Source organism: Felis catus, chromosome A2 (assembly GCF_018350175.1).
Source record: "Felis catus isolate Fca126 chromosome A2, F.catus_Fca126_mat1.0, whole genome shotgun sequence".
Taxonomy (NCBI): Eukaryota; Metazoa; Chordata; class Mammalia; order Carnivora; family Felidae; genus Felis; species Felis catus.
Genome location: NC_058369.1, coordinates 81,176,170 through 81,194,322, shown reverse-complemented (window position 1 = coordinate 81,194,322; position 18,153 = coordinate 81,176,170). Strand labels below are relative to the sequence as shown.

The window sequence follows — 18,153 nt, the reverse complement described above, 5'->3', positions numbered from 1 at the left end:
AGCTGTCAAATATATTTGAAAATGGGTACTCACTCATATATTTTTCATGAGTATAAACCCTTTGACTCATTAATCTCACTTCTTAGAATTTATCTGAAGGAAATAATCCTAAATTCAAGGACAGCTTTATAAAATATGATTAATATCGCAGGTTTCCTTATAATAGTAATTGGTAACCATTTCAACATCAAACTACAGGGAAAATGGAATACTTAAGTAAACTGGTATAGCCACTTGTCAGATTATCCATATTTCAAATATTTATTAAGGTAATAAAATCAAATTAACATGCTTATGAAAAAATACATTTTTTAAAACCCACAAAGAAATTCACCAGAATGTTTGCAGTGGCTATGTTTGGTGGTGGGAAACTAGACAGTTTACAACTTTTCTTTTGCATTTCTTAGTTTCCAAACAGTCTTCAATGTTCGGGCATTAAATACTGAAAACATCATAGTGTAGTTTTAATGACTGTGCCTAATGTTGGTAGAATTTTACTGGGTACCAACTGAGTACTATGTAATTGTAAACTGTCTGAAGACAGGCACAATTACTTTTTTAGAGCAAGTTGCTCAAGGAATTTATAATCCATTAGAGATTAAAATATGGACACATTTTCACTGTGGTTAATATGGGTAAATGTAATAAGGATTCCAGGGTTGACCACACTGGGGTTTGTCTGCCACAATATTTAGTATTGCCGCCCTGAAGTAGGTCCAGTAGTTCTGTGAGTTCTACTCATTGCAGTAGTTCCTGTGAGTCAGGGGGCTTAGCTGACATAGAAAAGGGAATGATGCAACACTCAGTGACATCTTTGAGGTATTTGATATATTTTTTTAATTTATCCTTTGCTGAATCAGCAAAATAAGGAGTAACTACACTGCCTTGCTTCTTGAAGACATTAACATGTTATTTAAGATGTTGGGGTGCCTGGGTGGCTCAGTTGATTAAGCGTCTGACTCTTGACTTCGGCTCGGGTCATGATCTAATGGTTCGTGAGACTGAGCCCCACGTGGGGTTCTGGGCTGACAGCACTGAGCCTACTTGGGATTCTCTCTCTCTCTCTCTCTCTCTCTCTCTGCCCCTCACCTGCTTGCTCTTTCTCTCTTTCAAAACAAATAAAAATAAACTTATAAAAAAGATGTTATTTAAAGATGGGACATTGTCTATAAAGAGGATTGACATGGGTTTGGGCTCAAGGTTATAAAATGTAAGAAGCTTTTTCCTAACAATGACTAAGTACTCTTTAACAGTTTTAAATTAAGCTTTTTTACACTTGGACAATGAATAGAGGAATAAAATGTTTAAAAGCCCCAAACTCTGCTTTAGCTGAATGGTCAATAAAAGGAAGAGAAAAGTCATATTCATAATTGCTGGTATTAAATATCCAGTGTTTACAACTTGTTTATCATTAATAATAAAGATGCCCATCCTTTGTTGATTCTAGGCGATATCCTCAGGCTGTATTAAGCTAATATCCATGTTATCTTTCTTAGTTCCATCCTTAAAATAACTCTGTGAAGTAGGAATAATATCTCTAGGCAACAAATGTGGCAAAGGGGATAGTAAATGGTAGAGACTCAGTGAGAAATCAGCTTTGCCCAACTCTAAAACCTCTTAACCAATATACTCTCTCTCTGTCCTATTACTATAAGATGGAGAAAAAAAACACAGTTTTTAATAACTTTCATGTATAGTTAATTTAAAAATCATTAACTTTCAATTACTGTGTAATGATACTTTGGTGTTAGAGATCTAAAACCATGATTGCTGCTGTGTGATATGCTGCATAGGATGCAATCTAGAAAACATAAAGCTGCAGAATGCAATTTTTAACAATATTACAAAAGAAAAGAATCAACATAGAATAAAAACACTAGTAAGCCCTATAGGCACAAACTTGTCTACATAAATTCCAGAGTCTTTTAAGTAAGCAAAAAAAAAAAAAAAATCTTGACTGCTTCTCTCCATGAGAAATAAATGTTGCTTTTAATTTCAAGGGTTAAATGCGCTTTCTAGTATGCTGTATGAGGAAGATAATTAGAGGCAGGCAACTAATTAGTCATTTGAATTGTTTACTTAAAAGGTACACTGTACATCCTGGGCATCTGGGAAAAGCCACATGGTGCAGGGCAGTACATGAGATTCATGGTCTGCAATCCACAGAGAGCCACTAGAACTTTCTCACCCATGTCCTGCAGAGTATTTCCCCACCACAGCATTTCTGAAATAATTTAAGATTATTTTCACAATCAGCTCCTTCTTCTCCTCAGAGATGGTTTCCTGTCCTTGCAATTCCAAGAGAAACAGAAAGAAATGCTGTATTTTGCACCTTTTTCATGGTTACAATCAACCATGAACCTGGTTCAAGATAGCAAGTACTCAAACCTGAGAAGTATGTGGTCTGTGAGCTACCCTCACGATAACTGCTTTTAAAGGTCCCAAGACACCAAGAAAGAAACAATATAAAAATTATATAAAAGGACAAATCTAGGGGCACCTGGTTAGTTCAGTTGGTACAGCATGGTGCTGATCTTGGTGTTGTGAATTTGAGCTCCACATTGGGTGCAGAGATTACTTAAAAATAAAATCCTAAATCTTGAAAAAAAGGACAAGAGTCTAAATGAGGACTGTTAAACAGGGACAATAAAATTCTTACTTAGAGCTAATATCTGTTCCACTGGTAATTGTGTCTTTTCTTCTTGTTTTTGTTGTAAGCTAAAGCTGAACGGATTTCTAATCGATACACCTGCCATACTTCATGGTACCATATGATACCTATCCTGATGTCTTAATTGGAAGCAAAATAACACAAGAGAAGCACAGACATCTATGCCTTAAAACTCTGACCATTCATAGTAAGAGTTCACTCAGTTATTTACCATCCAGACTACAAGTTCACTCATGCTTTATTCAGGACTGGCTGAAAGCCAGTGATATTAGGTCAGCGTTTTCTCTCCTGAATATGCTGATGTTCTTACTCAGCTGGAGTTTTAGAGGAGAGAATTTCACAGTCTGCCATCCTTTAATTGATAAAACTGTTCCTCTTTGTTGCTTGTGTAAGTCAGCATAGGTTCACAAAGGTAAAAATGAAGCTGAACTCTGTAACAATCAGAGAAACAAAAAATAGTCCACATCACCCTTTTGGGGAGAAATTCTGGAGACAGAATACATTGGAAACCAGGAGGCTTAGTTTCATTTGTGCCGATCTGCAAGAGTGCCTCAAAAATAAAGGGACAATAAAAATGCTCCTGCATCTAATTAGAAGATTTAATGAGAGAATGTGGATAATTCTTTCCACTAGGACAAGATTACCTCCCTGTGTCTTTTCATTCTACCACCAAGAAGGCTAGTAGGCTCTCTATTATGCCCCTGGTAAAATGGATAACACTATAATGTAACTCATGTTTCCATAGTTCTTTCTTTTTCTTTCTTTCTTTCTTTCTTTCTTTCTTTCTTTCTTTCTTTCTTTCTTTCTTTCTTTCTTTCTTTCTTTGTCTTTCCTTCTTTCTTTCCCTTCCTCCTTCCTCCCTCCCTCCCTAGTCAGTGCACGTGCACACAAAGGGGGAGAAGGGCAAAGGGGAGAGAGAGAGAGAATCATAAGCAGGCTCCATGCTCAGCACAGAGCCTGATGTGGGGCTCAATGTGGGGCTTGATGTGGGGTTTGATCCCATGAGCCTGGAATCATGACCTGAGCTGAAATCAAGAGTTGGATGCTCAACCAACTGAGCCACCCAGATGCCCATTTCCATAGTTCTATACTTAGTTCATAGTATAGTTCCTTTGCCTCCTCCTCTCTTGTTAATCTCACAGATAGCTGGGGATCTGTTTTCCTGACTAGGTTGGAAGCCTCTCTGCAAGAGGAGATCATATCTTGTTCATCCCTGTATCCCCTAAAGCACTCAGAACCTTCTGTACCTCACAGAAGCACCTCGTGTTGTTGCAGGACATCATGGTTTTCCAACAGCTAGGTTACTTTATTTATTGAGTTGAGGCCATTTGGAAGGCTATCAGGGATCCTTAACACTGTGTAATGGAGATAAAAAAAAAAAAAAAACCCAGAGGCTGAGTTGCTGACCTCAGGGTCACACAGTTACTAAAAAGCTAGCAACTAGGCCTTCTGATTTCTACTCTGATGTCCTTTCCTCTATACCATGTCCATTAAAGGCCTTAAAGAATGTTAAATAAAATGAGCACATGAGTGAGGTTTCTCAATTGGGCAGAAGGCAAGTTTTACAAAACCATAGTTCCTTACCTGCGGTAATGAACACAAAGTTTTTAAGTTATTCTCACTTAAAGAAATCACTCTTCCTGCATTTCCCCAGAAGCTCTTTCAAATCTCCATAAAAAAGGTTCTTTTATATGAAAGGCAGATACACATAGCCAACACAAAGTGAGAGAATACCCCTCCCTCCCCCCCAACACAAAGTTCCTTCAAGGCAAATTCACCTAGGGACTGAGCCATTTTCAACAATTGATCCCATTTCTTTAAGAATAGTTTGATAAGTTAGACAACAGTGTCTGAAGTCTCACTACCAATATGCCACAAGAGAAGACAATGCACCAGTATTTACATTTCTTAAAAACTGAAGCAATACTCAACTCTTTTCAAGGACCCCACAGAGAAGAATGCCTCTGCAGGGCTCATTTCCACAACAACAGAAGAGCATCTCAAAGCTGGTTTTGGTTGGATGCCATTCAAAAGTATATTCATCTGCAAAACGACATGTAAATGAATCTAAGCCTCTCTAATATCATCTCTTCTTGGGTTTTGTTTTTGTATCAAAGAAACGTTTGCTGGAGTTGACAATCTTGTTGATATTATGGAATTAAAGGAGGCATTTTAAATTCACTTGTTATTTCTAGAATATTATGTATCAAAACAGAAATAACCATGCTATCTTAGTGGATTATACAAAGTTTACATTTACTGGAAACAACAATCTGACAATAAAGAAGTTTTTGGGTTTTTTTTAAGTAAAAATTTGCAGTCCTACTACCTAAAGACGATCACTGCTAACATTTTCGTATAAATACTTCCAGACTTCCTTATGTTTATACACACATAAACACTCACTTTCCTTTCTTTATTTTTTCTTTTTTTAAAGTTTATTTATTTATTCTGAAAGAGAGAGCCTATGCAGGGGGAGGGGCAGAGAGAGAGAGGAGAGACAGAATTCCAACCAGGTTCTCAGCAGACTGCACAGAGCTGTACGCAGGGCTCCAACCCCATGATCATGAGATCACGACCTGAGCCGAAATCAAGAGTCAGACACTGAACTGACGGAGTCATCCAGGCACCCTCATTTCTCTTTCTTTTAAAAAAATTATTACAAAATCATAATAAATCTGTTCTTTTTTTCTTTTTACAACTATTTCATTGACATCTTTCCATACTGAAAAAATGTTGAAAATAAGCCAATCTCCAATTATGGAACTCTCTGGAGGTTGCTTCCATTTTTCACTGCTATAAACAATGCTTCTATAATATGCATCCTTATATATCTTTGTGTACTGGTCCAATTATTTCCTTAAGATAAATTCCTAGAAGCAGAATTGCTGGGTCAAAGCAAATTTTAAAAATGAGCATTTACTGCGAAGTTGCCCTTCAAAAAAGTTGTAGTGGGAAATATAGCCTTCCAGTTATGGAATGAATAAGTCACAGGAATAAAAGGCACATCATAGTGAACATAGTCAATGATACTATAACAGTGTTGTATGGTGACAGATGGTAGCTATACTTGTGGTAAGGATAGCATAATGTATAGAGAAGCTGAATCACTTTGTTGTATACGTGAAACTAATGTAAGTAACACTGTGTGTCAACCATACTCAAATTAAAAAAAAAAAATAAGAGCTTGTGGATTTCGAAATAGCTAGGGCACTCCTTATTTTATCTTGTTGAATTGGCAATCAAAGGTGAGGCAAGAGAAAAAAATACATGAGGAATCTTTGAAATTCTTTTTTTACCCTTCCAACTATGTGCAGCCATGTACATTATTTAGAGTGTAGTTAAGCAGGGTCATTTTAGGACTTTTAAAGGATCTTCAGGCCCACGGGTAGCTGTTGGTTACGTGTCCCAGCTTTGGCTCAAGTCATGATCTTGTGGTTCATGACTTCAAGCCCCGTGATGGGCTCTGTACTGACAGCTGAGCCTGGAGCCTGCTTCAGATTGTGTCTCCCTCTCTCTCTGCCCCTCCCCTGCCCCAAAATAAATAAACATTTAAAAAAATGTAAGGCTTTTAATCTTTGGAAATTCAATTACACATCATGGCAAACATATTAAAATACACCCACATCCATTATATATTTTTCATTACAAAAACCTCCAAATAGATCTTATAATTTTGCCTTTAAATTTTATTTGCTACTAGTGATGCATGTAATTTATGTTTGGTTGTAATTATTCAGCACATTCAGGAATCTGACCAAAAAATTATTTCCAATATCATGAAATTTTATGAATATTTAAATTTAGCAGTTAAGGGAGTTAACATATATTGTGTTTTGTAGATATTTAATTTAAATTTATTAATCCTACTTTTGCAATTTGCTTATCATATTTTTGAGATAATATTCATTTCCTCAGTTCCTGGACTTTTTCCAGGCCCCTGAAAAGCTTTGAGGCCCTGGCATGTGCCCAAAATGACTAATGAAAGAACTTCCTAGGAAGAGGCAGAGAGAATGTAAAGGTATTAGAAGAAGAAAGAGCGACTTGGTGGGAGTAGAGAGAAGGAAGACCACGGTGGTTGGGATGGTCAACTGGGCCAGGTCACCCAGGGCCTACCACGGAGATTTCATGAACCGCTGTTCCTAGAAAGTAATTTTCTCAGCCTATTGAACTTCTACTTCAACAAACCACACATACCATGAATCTAAATCATCAAATGTAGAATTCTCTGGTTAATTTCTTTAGTGCTGTGTTTACTCTCTTACTTCCAAAATCTCACTTAGCTACTACTTAGTCCAAATGACGATTTTTTAGGGAAATCTAACTTTGGAGAAATAAATGACTTAAAAATCAACCATGTGGACATCCACAGGACATGAGTCTTGGCATATGGCTATTTTATTCTTTTCTTTGGCAGGTCCTGTGGCTTTGTCCTTCAATATATATCTTCAAGTGGTCCATTTCTCCACTACATCATTCTGTTCCTAGCATCATTATAAGCACATGTAGATGACACTGTTAGCCTCCAAGCTGAGCTCCTTCTACTGCTTCACCTGTTACCCTCTATCATCTGTTCTCCAAAAAGCAGCCACAATTATTTTTTATAATTTTTTTTTAAGGTTTATTTTTGAGACAGAGAGAGAGCATGAACGGGGGAGGGGCAGAGAGAGAGGGAGACACAGAATCCGAAGCAGGCTCCAGGCTCTGAGCCATCAGCCCAGAGCCTGATGCGGGGCTGGAACTCACGGACCGCGAGATCGTGACCCGGGCTGAAGTCGGACACTTAACCGACTGAGTCACCCAGGCGCCCCCACAATTATTTTTTAAATATAATCACATTATATTACTCCTTTGCTACAAATTATTTACTCGCTTCCCATAACACTTAGGATAAATTCCAAAATCGCTATATTGCTCTATAAGGTACTAATATAATCTATCTCCTTGCCTGCCTCAGGGCCTTTGCTCTTGCTGTTCTCTCCACCTGTGATGCTTTCCTTGCACCCTTTTACATCATTGTCTTTCATTCATCTGCTCTGTTCTAATGCCTCCAGGAGGGCTTTACTGACTATCTTACCTAAAAAAGTTTCACGCTCCACTTATGCTACCTCACGTTCCATTCATTTATTCTCACAGCACAAACCACTTCCTGAAATATTATTATGCATGATTACTTGTTTACAGTTGTTATTCCCCTCCAGAATGTAAGCTCTGCAAATAAAAGACTTTTCTATCTTCATCTCCAAAACCTACTGTGCTTCCTCCAGCACAAATAGTGCCAGTAGTGCAATCACTATCCAGTCAAATGTATAAATTAGTCTATCAGTGAATGAAAAACTTCATGTAATGAAATCCTTATGTTGAAAAAGCCTAAAAAGTAGACTCTATTTTAGAAAGTCATTTATAAATCTATTTAGGGGAATGTTCAATTATATTACCAGTTTGTTGGAGGCACTGATACTCCTGGGTACTGAAAGTACTCTTTAAATAGCTGCTGAAAAAAGCAGTAAGTGACTTTTCAGTTTGTTACTCAATATATTTACTTTATCTATCTGCTAAGCTTCCTGGAACAATCATTTACTGTGAAATGGTGGTTGAAGTGGCTCTTGGGAGCCACCTCACCCCAAATAGCTTCCTTCAGCACACAATTTAAATTGATTTACTGTTCTTTGTAATTGTCCCTGTAAGGAATAATCCCAAGAAAACTCTAGGCTTACTAGTAAACTATTTAAACTGACAAAATCTCTACAAAAGATATAGGTTGATGTTCAATGAAAGAAAATCCTAAAGAAATTCACTTGGCTGTGTCTTCTAATGGAAGAAGCTGGTGGCATTGATAAAATTGAGATTGCAAATTCATGAGAACACTCAGGTTTCCCTGACTGCTTTAACATTACTGAGAACGATTTTTGTGAGGGAGAAGAAAATGGCACAATATTACCAGCCCTGGACCAAGATCAGGAATTCTCCAAACTGCTTAACAAAAGAATACTAAGGCCCCATAACTTCCAAGCCAAGGACCAAATCTTAAAGGGTAACTTCTTTAAGAACTCCTATGACTTGGCATACCACAGGTGTAAAGCCTTTTAGACTGAACATTAATAAAATTTTGGACAAATCAAAAAAAAATTAGGCTTTTCCAACATGAGGATTTCATTACATGGGACACTCACCCTAAAGCTGTTCTCTTCCTGTTATACCTCTATTTTCCTGCATCTCCAGGGCTGACCATGCCACCTGGGGCTCTTGTGAAAAACCAGGCTTCCCAAGTCCTCCAGCACAACACTAAATACCACATAATGTTATCCTTTTTTCTCATGCCTGTTGTTATTCACAGCTAATTTCACTTCTTGTGTGTTGCTCTTTTATTTTCTCTCTACTTTCAGGACAAACCTAAGGAAATTTCTCTTCCTAAAAACTGACCCTAACATGACAAGTGCTACTTTATTTTCTTGTATAAAGAAAAGGGAGAGCTTTTTCTTTCTTTTAAATTTATTTATTTATTTATTTATTTTGAGAGAGAGAGAGAATGCGCGACAGAGTGAGCAGGGGAGGGATAGAGAGGAGGAGAGAGAGAATCCCAAGTGAGTTCTGTGCTGACAGCACAAAGCCCGACATGGGCTCCACCTCGCAAACGGTGAGATCATGACCTGAGCCGAAATCAAGAGTCGGACACTTAACTGACTAAGCCACCCAGGTGTCCCAAGAAAAGAGAGAGCTTTAATTAAAAAACAAAATTAGACATAACAAGGAATGACTAACTTCTGTTTTAACACCCATGAAAGTACCTAGGAAGCCTTTCAACGTTTCTATGTCTCATTGGTCTCTAAATCTTCTTTTAATTAAGTCTGCTTCTCCTCAAGCATCATGAAAAATGAAAACTATAGCTTTCTTTTTTCTATTTTTTTACTTTTATGTTTTTCTATCTATTTTACTTTAACTTTTGCTAGTTTTTATTGAGAAATAATTGACATACCCCGTTGTATTAGTATACAACACAATGAGTTGATATATGTATTTACAGTGAAATGATCACCACAATGTTTAGTTGACATCCAATCACTTCACATAGCTACAATTCTTTTTTTTCCTTATGAAGAGAATTTTAAGATCTACTCTCTTGGCAACTCTCAAATATACAATACAAGCATACCTTGTTTTATTATGCTTTCCTTTATTGTACTTCCCAGATATGTTTTTTTGGTTTGTTTGTTTGTTTTAAACAAATTGAACATTGTGGCAACCCTGTGTCAAGTGAAGTTCTACTGGAGCCATTTTTCCAGTGGCATTTGCTCATTTGGTGTCTCTTTGTCACATTTTGGTAATTCTCACATATTTCAAGCTTTATTATTTTTAATAGATTTGTTGTAGTGATCTGTGATCAGTGATAATGATTTACTGAAAGCTCAGAGGATGGTTATCATTTTTTAGCAATAAAATATTTTCAAATTAAGGTAAGTACATTGTTTTTTAGATATAATACTATTTATTTCACACTTAATATGCTAAGTATAATGTAATCATAACTTTTATATGCCCTGGGAAACCAAAAAATTCATGTCAGTTGCTTTTTCGAGATATTTGCTTCATTGTGGTGGTCTGGAACTGAACCTGCAGTATATCTGCGGTATGCCTGTATGGTACTATTAACTCTAGTCATCATGCTGTATGTTAAACCCGCAGAACTTATTTATATTATAACTGAAAATTTGTGCCTTTTGACCACCTACACCCATTTCATCCACTCCTGCCCCCCTCAGCCACCACACCACTAGTAACTACCAATCTGCTCTCTGTATCCATGAGTTAGTTTTTTTCAAGGTCAATCCAAGTTACCATGAATGGTAGGATTTCCTTCTCTTTTCTGACTGAAAATATTTTATTGTACGTATAAACCACATTTTCTTTATCCATTCATCCACGGATGGACACTTAGGTTGTTTCCATGTCTTGGATTATTATAAATAACGCTGCCATGAAACATGAGAATACATGTATCTTCTAAGAAAATGATTTCATTTCTTTAGATATATATTCAGGAGTGGAATTACTGGATCATATGGTAGTTCTATTTTTAATTTTCTGAAGAACCTCCATACTGTTTTTCATAGTGGCTGCACCAATTTACATGTCCACCAACAGAGCACAAGAGTTCCCTTTTCTCCACATCCTCACCAACACTTGTTATTTTTTGTCTTTGTGATACCAGCCATTCTAACAGGTGTGAGGTGATATCTCATTGTGGTTTTCATTTGCACTTCTCAGATGATTAGTGATTTGTGCACCTTTGCACACCTGTTGGTCATTTGCATGTATTTCTTGGAAAAATATCTATTTACTTCCTCTGCCTATTTTTAATCATCTTATTTTTTTTTTTTTGCTATTGAGTTGTATGTATTCTTCATTCATTTTAAATATTAACTCCCTGTTGGATATACAATTTGCAAATATTTTCCCCCATTCCATAGATTGATGGTTTTCTTGGCTGTGAAGAAATCTTTTAGTATTATATAGTCTCACTTGTTGATTTTTTATTTTGTTTCCTTTGGTTGGTGTCATATCCCCCCAAATCACTGCAAAGATCTATGTCAAGATGCTTACCATCTATATTTTCTTCTAGGGGTTTTATGGTTTCAGGTCTTATGTCTGAGTTTTTAATTCATATTTTGAGTTATTTTGTGTATGGTGTAAGATAGTGGTCCAGTTTCATTCTTTGGCATGTAGCTGTCCAGTTTTTAAATATTATTTACTTAAGGAACTGTCCTTTCCTCATTGAACATTCTTGGCTCTTTTGAAAAATGAATTTTTTTAAATGTTTATTTATTTTTGAGAGAGACAGAGACAGAATGCGAGTGGGTTAGGGGCAGAGAAAGAGGGAGACACAGAATCCGAAGCAGGCCCCAGGCTCTGAGCTGTCAGCACAGAGCCCGATGTGGGTCTCAAATTCTAGAGCCGTGAGATCATGACCCGAGCCGAAGTCCAATGCCCAACTGACTGAGCCACCCAGGTGCTCCTGAATATTTTTTACACCCATGCATGGGTTTATTTCTAAGCTCTCTAATCTGTTCTTTGTAGATCTATGTGTCTGTTTTCATGCCAATACCATACTATTATGATTACTGTGCCTTTGTAATACAGTTTGAAACCAGGAAGTATAATGCCCCCAGATTTGTTCTTCTTTCTCATGAGTGCTTTGGTTATATTGCTCAGATTGCTTTTGGGGTCTTTTGTGGTTCCATAAAAATTATAGGATTGTTTGTTCCATTTCTTTGGAAAATGTCATTGGAATTTCAATTGGGATTGCATTAAATCTGTAGATTGCTTTGGCTACTATGGGCATTTAAACAATATTAATTCTTCCAATCTATAAACATGGAGTGTCTTTGTATTTATTCGTGTCTTCTACAATTTCTTTCATCATTATCTTATTGGATTTCAATGGACCTGTCTTTCACCTCCTTGGTTAAATTTGTTCCTAGGTATTTTATTCTTTTTGATGCAATTGTCAATGGGACTGTTTTCTTAACTTCTCATTCTGCTAGTTCATTTTTAGTATATAAACAATTGATTTTTTATCCTGCAGCATTACTGAATTTGTTTACCAGTTCTTACAGTTTATTGGTGAAGTCTTTAAAGTCTTTAAAGTTCTTACAATTTATTGGTGAAGTCTTTAAAGTGTGTGTGTGTGTGCGTATATATATATATATATATATATATATATGTATATATATGTATATATATGATGTATATATATGTATATATATATATACATATATATATGTATATATATGTATATATATGTATATATATGTATATATATGTATATATATGATGTCATATGCATCATATATGATGTATATATATGTATATATATATACATATATACATATATGTATATATATGTATATACATATATGTATATATACATATATGTATATATATGTATATACATATATGTATATATATGTATATATATGTATATATATGTATATATATGTATATATATGATGTCATATGCAAATAGAGACAATTTTACTTCTTCCTTTCTGATTTGGAGTCTTTTAGTTCTTTTTCTTTTTTTAATTGCTCCCACAAGGACTTCTAGTACTATACTGAATAAAAGTGGCAAGAGTGGGCATCCTTGTCTTGTTGCTGATCTTACAGGAAAAGTTTCAGCTTCTTACCATAAAGTATGATATTAGCTGTGAGCTTCTCAGATATGGCCTTTATTATGTTGAGGTACATTCCACCTATACCTAATTTGTTGAGAGTTTTTATGACAAATGGATGATGAATTTTGCCAAATGCTTTTTCTGCATCTATTGAGATGATCATATGATTTTTATCCTCACTTTTGTTTGTGGTAGGTACATCACAGTGATTGATTTGCACAGGTGGAACCATCCTTGCATCCCTGGAATAAATCCCATGTAATCACAGTGTATGATTCTTTCCATGTATTGTTGAATTCAGTTTTCAAATATTTTGTTGAAAATTTTAGCATCTGTGTCATCATGGATATTGGCCTGTAATTTTCTTTTCTTGCGGTGTCTTTGTCTGGTTTTGGTATCAAGGTAATGCTGGACTCATAAGATGAGTTTGGAAGTGTTCCATGCTCTTCTATTTTGGGGAAGAGTTTGAGAAGAATTAATGTTACTTATTCTGTAAATGTTTAGTAGATTCATTAGTGAATCTGTCTGGTCCTGGACTTTTGTTTGTTGGGAAGTTTTTGATTATGGATTCAATCTCCTTACTAGTAATTGTCTGTTCAGATGTTCTACTTCTTCATGATTTAGTTTTGGTGAGTTGAATGTTTCCAGGAACTTATCTTTCTTTTAGGTTGTCTAATTTGTTGGTGTATAATTGTTTACAGTTCTCTTATGATCCTTTGTATTTCTGTGGTATCAGTTGTAATCCCTCTTCAACTCCAATTTTGAGTTCTTTTTTTTCTTTCTTTCTTTTTTTGGGGAGAGGGGAGTCTAGCTAAAGGTTTGCCTGTTTCATTTATCTTTTCAAAAAGCCACTCTTGCTTTCATTGATTGACTTTTCTACTGCCTTTTTAATCTCTGTTTCATTTATTTCTGCTCTGATCTTTGTTATTTCCCTCATTCTGCTAACTTTGGGCTTAGTTTTTCTTTGTCTGCTTCTTTGAAGTGTAAGTTAGGTTGTTTACCTGAGATCTTTCTTGCTTCTTAATGTAAGCATTTATTGCTATGAATTTTTTTTTTTTTTGCACTGCTTTTTGGTGCATCTCCTACATTTTGGTATGCTGTAGTTCCATTTTCATTTGTCTCAAGATATTTTTTAATTTTTCTTTTGATCTTCTTGACCCGTTGATTGTTATTTAATCTCCACACTTAAGAATTTTATAATTTTCTCCTTGCAAATAATTTCTAGTACCAAACGATTGTGGTAGAAAAAGTTGCTTGATATAATTTCAATCTTCTTAAATTTATTAAGACCTGTTTTGTGGCCTAACATATAATCTATCGTGGAGAATATTTTAGAGTATTTTGTGTGTGCTTGATAAGAATATGTATTCTTTGCTTTGGGATGGAATGTTCTATAAATATCTGTTAAGTCCATCTAGCCTAGTGTGTCTTAGATTCAATATTTTCCTATTGATATTCCGTCTGGATGCTCTATCCATTGTTGTAAGTGGGTTATTTAAGCCCTCTATTATTATTATTTTCTATTTCTTCCTTAAGGTCAGTTAATATTTGCTTTAAATATTTAGGTCCTCTTATGTTGGGCACATAGATATTTACCAACATTATATTCACTTTTTGGATTGACCCCTTCCTCATTATATAGTGACCTTTTCTGTCTCTTATTACAGTTTTTCCCCTAAAGCATATTTTGTCTGATATAAGTATAGCTAACCCTGCTTTCTTTTGGCTTCTACCTGTATGGAATATCTTTTCCATCCCCTCACATTCAGTCTGTGTGTGGTCTCAAAGCTAAAATCAGTCTCCTGTAGGCAGCATATAGTTGGATCTTATTTTTTTTATTCAATCAGCCACTCAATGTCATTTGATTGGAACACTTAGTCCATTTACATTTAAGGTAATTATTGATAGGTATGGACTTACTATTGCCATTTGTTAATTGTTTTCCAGCTATTTTTAATTCATTAGTTTGTTTTTTCTTAATTTTTATTCTTATCCTTTGTGATTTAGTAACTTTCCATAGTGGTATGCTTAGATTCCTTTCTCTTTCTCTTTTGTGTATTTACTATACAGGTTTTTGCTTTGTTGGTACCACAAGGCTTACATAAAACATCTTATATTTGTAATAGTCTATTTTAATCTGATAATAACTTAGGTTTGAATGTATACTAGAGAGCTCCACATTTTTACTCCCTCTACCCACGTTTTATGTTTTTGATTTTATGATTCGCATCTTTTTATCTTGAGTAGCCCTTAACAAATTATTATATCATTATTTTTGCTACTTTTGTCTTTTAATATTCATTCTAGGTTTATAAATGATTTAACTACCATCACTACCATATTTCAGTATTCTGAATTTAACCATATACCTTCCTTTACCAATGAGATTTATATTTTCAAAGATTCTTCTGTTACTAATTAGTGCCCTTTTGCTTCAGCTTTCAAAATTTCCTTTAATATTTCTTGTAAGGCCTGCCTAGTGGTGCTGAACTCCTTCAGCTTTTTTTTATTTTTAAGTAGGCTCCATACCCAATGTGGGGTTTGAACTCACAACCCTGAGATCAAGAGTCTCATGCTCTACTGGCTGAGCCAGCAAGGCACCCCTAAACTCCTTCAGCTTTTGCTTGTCTGGAAAACTCTTTATCTCTGCTACTAAAACCAACTGCCAATTCTAATATGCTATAACAACCATCCTTTGCAGTTGTATACATTTTGACACCGAAACCTTATATATATGACAGCAATATCCTTACCACCTGTATACCTCACCAGATTAGACAGAGGAATGTCAATGTCCCTTGGTAATGTCACTAATAGTATTAGTCAGATAATATTTAATAAACCTCAATTAAAATGATGCCTTTAGTGATCTTAAAATATATATAAGAAGTTTTAAAGGCTATTTTTAGAACATAAAGCAGATAGAGGTTCTGATAGCAGATACCATGCATGGAAGAAAGGAAAGTACTACAAATAATTAAAAGCAATTCATTTATCTACAGAAAAAAAGAGCTCTATGATGACACACTGTAAAGTGATTTATAGTATATTGACTGTAATTCTTCTAATGAAAAAGCAATTGTCCAAGCTTTCCCTGGAGAACACTCAGCAGCAACAATCCATGCACATGGGAAGTCATGAGTTAGAAAATGAGAACCAAATGAACTCACAGCTGGGAAAAGCCAACAATAATTAATTTAACACCAGCCATTTGTAGAGAACATGTATACATTTCAAAATTTCCCTTGAGAGAAAGAGGGTCATTGAAGGTTTGAGGCTACATACTTAACATCTTCAAAGAATGTTTAGTTAATAAGGTAATATGCTCCAAAGGTCTTACACTAAAATTATAACATTTTAGGACTAGAGGTTAGGATAAATAGTTGGTCAATACCATCACCTGAATTTCAATATTGTAACAAGTGTTTCTGAAACACACTGCCAAAGTGAGTTCTTGTTGAACTTGAACAATATATTCCTCAACAGCAGCAAAGAGAAAACAACATCATTAAAAGGGGCTTTATTCTGACTCATTGGCTAAGAAAATGGGAACAGTTTGAGATCTTCCACATTGTTTCATTTTAATGAGCAGCAAGAATTTTTCACGTCCTTATTAAAGTGGTTAATGTATTTCTCTAGTCTCATTATCACTGCCAGAGTGTACTCTGTTGTTTCATAACCAAGACAACTCCTTCACGTTTCAGAGAAGATCAGAAAGTCAAATCTGGTTGCTCACATGTGGTTGTTAATAAAACTCCCACGGTGCTGCTTAAGGTGCCCATGGGGATTGTACAATTATTTATATTTTCTTATGGTTTTCTATAATTACTGTGATTGTATTTTCACAAAGTAAATGTATCTCCACCAATTAAAGCAGTGGTGGGTTAAGAATATTCATCAGACTTGTGTGAAAGGATATTGTTCTTAGGGTTTTGATCAAAGCACAGAAATTAAACTGCTCTTATCATGCATTCAACCCAAGTGTTGAATTAAAATGCTCAGCAACTTTGGAGTTTATTTGAGCAGATGTTAACTATTTATGAAAATAAACACGATACAGGACTTGCATTCATGATATGACTCTTTGTTGTATTAAAAGTGCTGGAAAAAAAATTACCACACAAATCTTGAGGGATACGGTTTATGGTGTATGACCGATTTGAACTGCTGTTAATTCAGGTCGATTTAAATTTTCAGAAGCATATAATTCTAAGAAATCTCATTTTGGCTTACATCTTTGCATCTTCTTATTTTACGTCACCTCTTTGTTTTCTGTGAAGGCTCTAGGACTAAGAAAGAATGTCCATAAAAACCAGCATTGGAGGCTATCAGATAGAAAACACGTAATATAACCTTTCATACTTTGCCATATAGAAATTTCATTCTATCTAGTTCCACAGTGCTTGCAGCAAAAGTGACCAGCTGCACTTCCATTCCATTAGCTGTCATTTTGATGCTAGAATTTTAGCCTGCTGTGTATGAGATGTGAGTTCCATGCACAATTCCCATCAAAGGTAATTTTCTGTGCAACGGTGTGTAAAATTTACCTCTCATTATGATAAGGTCACTGATGGGTCATTTATGATATGCTCTCTGGAGACAACTGCAGTGAAGAGCTCTCGGTGATATTCGTCTGGAGAAATTAAATTGGTCTGACCATGACTCCACAGAAAGTAAAACTCTCTTAGAAAATTATTCCTCAATCATGTTTAAAGTCCCGAACGGACCCACAGAGGGGCAGTTTGCACACTGGTGCAGGCTATGGGTTTTGGAATAATGTAGACTTGAGTTTTAATCTAGAGTCCCTGAGCCTAGAAGCCCTACATAATCCGGCCTCTGCACAACTCTTGGTGTCTATTCCTCACCTTTGCTCCCTCCCTCCCTGGGCTTCCTGATCCTTGAATATACCATGGTCACTCTCACTTCTGGAGTCTTTGCACTGTAAATTTTCCTAGTTGGAATGTTCTTCCATCAGATCATCATGTGGCTAGAATTTCCTTTTTCTTCTCTGTTCTAATCAGTGGACTATATCATATCCACCATCTGAACTATCTGAACATAGTCTCCTCCTTTGTACCTTAGGTAGCTGCCTCCCAACTCCAGTTAATCACTATTGTGTCATCCTACTGATGTTCTTGAAGTACTAACCACAGTCTTAAATTACTTATTTACTGATTATTGTATAATTAAGCTTGCATTTGCCTATAGGGGGGTTAAATCTAAGATGGGTTATCTTGACTAGGATATCCCACAATCCTGAAACCCCAACAACATTAACTATATGACTTACTGGTCCAACATTGCTTAATA

At 35.6% G+C, this 18,153-nt stretch overlaps 1 protein-coding gene across 3 annotated transcripts in view; it reads right to left on the bottom strand.

Annotated features, from left to right (window-relative positions):
- RELN (reelin) overlaps positions 1-18,153 on the bottom strand; it is a 536,751-nt gene that overhangs the window by 140,078 nt on the left and 378,520 nt on the right. The window lies entirely within an intron of this gene.